Source organism: Meleagris gallopavo, chromosome 14 (genome assembly GCF_905368555.1).
Source record: "Meleagris gallopavo chromosome 14, MGAL_WU_HG_1.1, whole genome shotgun sequence".
Classification (NCBI taxonomy): domain Eukaryota; kingdom Metazoa; phylum Chordata; class Aves; order Galliformes; family Phasianidae; genus Meleagris; species Meleagris gallopavo.
In genome coordinates, this window is record NC_139417.1 from 4,745,940 (window position 1) to 4,751,755 (window position 5,816).

Sequence of the window (5,816 nt, forward strand, 5' to 3'; positions counted from 1 at the left end):
GCCAAAATTTGCTTTGTAGTTGCTTCAGTTGCTACCATAGAACATGCCATCATAGAACAGGCAAGGCCAAACTAGACTGAAATACTTCTATAAGAAGTCTACAGATACTTGAAAGCTATTAGCCATGCTTTCTTCCAGAGTCTCATCTAAGAGCAGTGTACTTTAAAAGCATCCCCTCAGCTTTTTGTTTCACTTCATGCTCGTGACAAGCTCTGTCCTGTGGATCCAGTAACAGCTATATGATAAACCTTTAGCCCAATATTCCCTATGGCTGAGACACCAAAGAAGCAGAGCCCAGCAGGTAATGGGGAAATTAAAAAAAAAGCATTTAATCTACACTTGAGTTCAAAAGGTACAGGGAGAGGTAATGAACAGAACACAGGAAGGGCAGGGACAAATGAGCCAAGGAACTACACAAAGAAGTACAAATGCAATACTAAGCCATTATATGTTGCTCACTCCGTTTATGATGGGCAATTGTTTGCCTTTGTGTGCTCATAAATGCATCTAAAATAAACAGAACATTTCCCAGTATAGGCCATGGCACTGTTTTTTTTCCTGGTAAAAGTTTTAAGAATACCATAGGTATTTGAAGATGCTGACATGAAAAACTCAACAAAAGAGCTACAAACCTTTTCCTGTTATTAAACAAACGGAAAGTAAACATTCAGGATTGGGATATAAGAGGATGTTCTGTCATTTTGTATTTAAAAACATAAATACTTCTGGCAACAAATTGATTTATTTGGTTTATTTCAATTCTTAGAAATGTGATGATTTAGGAATTTCTCCTGATTTACTTCTTGTTTTGTCCTTTTTTCAGTTATGACATAGGAACCTAGACAGCATTTAGGATGAGCTTTGAGACACATTTCAGATAATATCTGAATCCCAGTAGGATTATTTATGCAATTAGAGGCAGACAGCCATGTTAAAGCATGCTCCTGGGTCAGAGAGTGTTGAGATTAAAAGGAGTGACACCAAATTTTGTTGAACAGTAAAAAATGTAGGATGAACTTTGAGACACATTTCACATTCTTTAATATTGAAAATGAAGTAGAAGTGTTGGAGACAAATTTAGTTCTAGGTGTTATACCCACGTCTACATGAACTGTGAATTTTTAGTGCCTAGCTTACAGCTGGTTCTGAAAGTTCAGTCTTTGAATGGCATGATACACAGCATTCTCTAAAATCCATTCTATCCTTATGTTTAGTATAGCTGAAAATGCATGGGAAACCAGAAGAAAAATAGTGAAAAAAGTCTCTCTTCTGTGTTATTCCTAGAATGGAATCCAGCTCAGGGTTAGCTGTAATCTTAATGCTGTCATTTCAGCTTCTTGGAATTGCCTAGTATTTGAACTAAATTGTCAGCCTCCCTATTATTGTTAATGAGTGGGCATACAAACCACAAAGACATTACAGAGGATATAAACAGGTACCCATGTTTGCAGTAATGCAGGTAATCTGGGAAGTGAGTAAAAATGTTACCAATTTGGCACAACAAGACAACTCTCCAGATACACTGAGGCAAATGAGCAGGCTGATGACAGAGATGCTGTCTGCCAGTTTATGCAAAGAGATGTTTGGAGCTGTAGCCTGGCACTTTCCATGAGCACTGCACTCACTGTTTTGGCAGGAAATGAGCACAACTGAAGTGCAGGTGCTGCCATTCACAGTTGCCATAATGGTCCTTTGCCCACCCAGAGCAGTGATAAGCATCTTCAGTAAATTAATACCAAGCCCAAAAGCTTGTTCGCATACAGTTTATTTTTAACTGTAAGCATAAAAAAGAGCATGTGCTCAGTTACCATACATGTGTCCACACAAGCATAGCATCCATTAGAGAAGTAGGTAAATACTGGATATCAATATTTAAGATAAATGTAATGAGCAAAGTAGTTTTTTAACAATTATTCAGGCATAGCTGAAAATCTGAGCAACTGGTTTGGGCATCTGCATTCATCTAAATGCCAAATAGAAAACTGTGTATAGGAAAACTAGAAGCCAAGCTGGGGGAAAAAAGGCACGCAACTTCACTAGCATGAAAGTCTATCTTGTCTTTACATCTTTCAGTGGAGCACAGCATTTTATATGCATTTTACACGAGACAAGAGTATTTATTGAAGTTGACTCAAAAATTGCTGAAATATGGACATCTAGTGGAGACATCTAATTATTACAGTTTTCCTTCCTACGGAAATGCAGAAAATGAAATGGCCTTTTACTGATTGTCTTGCTGGAGCCTGGAGTTCCCCTTGCCTTTTGCTGCTTGGCCAATTGCTCAGTTGCAGGAGGTGAAGGTGACGCAGCCAGAACTTGGCAAAATAGAAGCTGTGCGTCATTTAACTTACCTGGGTGATTGATGAAGCAGGAAAACTAATGACCCATGAAGGAACAAATGTTTCTCAAACAAGAGGTAAATAAATGTGATACTGGAGCTTAAGGGATGGGTGAAAATCAGAGGCTGTAAGTGTCTTTAAACACTCCTGAAATTGCAAGCTCAGACCTTTTGCATTAATCTCTATGAGGAGAAGGAAAGCAATAATTTGAGGGTGTTTAAAGTCTTGATGCAGAGATGCAGAGAAAATTTAATGTTCACATCATTTCAAATGCATAAAGTTTGTAATACAAACCAAGAGCTAGCACAAAAAGTGTCCCTGCACACTGCAATGTCTGCAGAGAGCCCTCAGGTCATATGCTGATAAGACGGAATGTCAGCAGGATCCAACGGTTCCATACAACTTCCTCACTAAAGGGTGTTTAAATCTCCACAAATGCAAAATCATAATAGCTACACATTCATTTTCAGTGTTCTCTTTTCTCATGCTATCCACTTACTGCTGTCTACCTTGGGATTTCTGCTGCTGTGGGATTTCTAACTGGGTTGATGCGTGGCCAATATTTATCTGACTTCTCTTTTTTTGTCTCCTGTGAAAGCCATCTGAAACTAAGCAGGAACTAACCTTGATTTATTTCTTTAATTAAAAAAAAAAAAAAGATATTACATATTAATAAAAAATGAAAAGTATTCCCTTGCTGTTTTTTTAATTTTATTTTTTTTTAAGTTTCCAAAAACAGTCCCATATCTCTGTCAAAGTTAATGTAACCAGAATTTCCATGGGAATTTCTGCTGGTGCAGGGAAACTGGAACTGCAAATGTAAATAACAGCCCATCCTCCCAACTACTGTTCAGATCACCTTGTAAGAAAGAAATGGGGCTTTTTTAAGAACACATGTCAAAACATTTCTCTTGACTACAACCAGCATGGGCTAAGAAAATTTTGCAGGAACATCTTGTTGAAACCAGAAAGAGAAATGAATCTGATGACAAATTATGACTTATTTTTTGTAAGATTTTATGCAAAACTGTTTTTTGTTTTGTATGGTATCTAAAATTGACTAAAGACATCACTAGAATATGTCATTCTTTTACAGTTTTATTACTAACTTCCTTGAGAAAACAAAAGAAAATGCTACGTGGGCACATAGTTTTACAGGCTGATATTTCTATTTCTTCTAATAAGTTTAAGATTGTAAACTTCATATTTAAAAAGAAACCTCACCTGTTTTGGCTGAGGTGGGACTGGGAACTAACTTCCCAACTCCTTCCGAAAGTCTCCAGACACCCCAAAAACAACCCCTTTTGTCAGCATAACTCTCCAGCACTTTCCTGCATATGGAACTTAATTTTATTGGCAGCAGAGTCTCCATAGCATGAAAATTAATATTATATTTTAAATATTAGTAAATATGAGTTCTCGTTGCATACATGGAATTTACTTCATCTAATGATTCCGTGCAAACTTGCAGTATGACTTTTCAGAAAGCTGGCATCAGTTTGGACCTTAATTGAATAAAGTCAACAGGATAATTAAGCTCAGTATCAAGAAGTAGTAAGTAATGGAGTGCCCTGCATCAGAAGCAATGAATCAGTCACACACAACATGAAACAGTCTATTCTCATGAAGACATTACTAAACCAAAAGACCATATAACATAACAAATGGAAGTCTGCAAGATGATTTAACAAAAGGCCTTCAGCCTCTGTAGGGCAGTACAGGGTATTGCAGTTTCCATGGCACTGCAGACATCAGAAAAACAGAAAGGATAAACCCTGAAAACTGCCACAAAAGTCATCTTTGGTCCTTTTATTGCAGTCCCTTGTCTCAAGTCAGGATCAACTTTAGCTGCGTCTGAAAAATATTTATCTAGTATGCTGTTAAAATTTTCACTAGTGGAAATAAAACAAAAGCATCTCCCTCTCTGTAATGGCCTATTTTGTTCATTTCACGTTTTCTAGACTGAGTCTTTCCTCATATCACTTGTCACTCTTCTTGACTCTGTCCAATTGCTCTACATTTTTCATGACCCATTATTCTAACTGGACACTCTTCAGTTCAGGTTCTTAGTAAAAGAAATGCACATTTACTTCATGTCTTGAATGTGGAACTCCTGCATATAAACACCAGTATGATACCCTTTTTCACATTCTGACTGATTTCCAAGTTGTGATTCTCTATAATCCTCAGCATCTGCTTTCCAGAGGTTCTGCCCAGTCATCTTGCTGCTGCTGTGTCATTTGCTGTCTCATCATAAAAAGGGAAATCCAGACATCTGTGAAAGTGTCTGTACAACTGCTGATATTCTAAAATAATATATACATGTATTGTAATGACTCATCTTAAAGTGATCTTGTCCTTCAGATAGCAATTTCTCTGGTTGAAGAACAATCTAGACTTATAATCAGAAAAATAAATGGGAGCAGATACTCACTGCATATTCACTTGATGAAATGAGTGTGATTTAGTTAACTGACTGAATGGCGTATGCTGTGGTTTCCTTTCAAGGCTGTATGAAGATAATGAAATGTGGTAGAAAGCAACTGACCTATAGCTTGTTGCTGTTTTGTCTGCTGCTCGCTGTAGCGTACGTCTCATAGTACTGTGTCTGCACAATGGGTGTATACAGGCTTATCTATCCTAGATAAACTCTAATTTCACTTGAAAGCAACTTGATTTGACAAATTTATCCGGAATTCTGAAGCCAAGTGACGTTTTTGATACTTGCTTATTTTGATGTTTTAACACACAGGTACTTTCAAGGTAGCAAAAGCAACACTAGTTAAGATTTCTCGCATTTAGCTCTATGTCTCCTGTGTGGCCTCATAACCTACACTCCTCTTCCCGTATCTTTTAAATGGGGATAAATGAATTAGCTCATAGCAGCAGTGTTTTTGCATCTTGTCATCAGCACGTTCACTGATGGGAGTTTCTGCTGGGTGCCTTCCAGGACAGATGTCCTTCCTCTGATCCCTCATAGCACCTCGGAGCGAGGAACCACAGTTGCACTGTAGGTGTGTGTATGATTATGAGTTTGTCGAGCATGGCCTAAACTAGTAACGAGTTCACTGAAAACACAAAAACACACTGACGTGCTCTGCATTTTATTCAGGTCCTTTTTGTTAATTACGCTGCCATTTTCCTTCTGGCAATGAGCTGCAGATCTCAGTGACTGCTGCGAGAAGCACTGCCTTATCCCGAGCAGCTCCGAGCCAGCCACGGCCGCGTCACAGAGCCAAGAACTGCTGCCAGCTGAGAGGGATCCTCACCTCCCACCGCTGTATCAGCCACCTATCTATCTCAGCGTCCCTCATTACGAAGCTCATCACTCATTTCAGAACAAGAACGCCGCATCCTCTCACTTTATTAACACCAGCACGGGTGCCTTTGCGCTCCGCGGGCAGCGCCGCAGCATCAAGGCGCGCACAGCCCCGCCCCAGCCGCACCGCCTGGAACCCACCGCTACCTCAGGGCGCG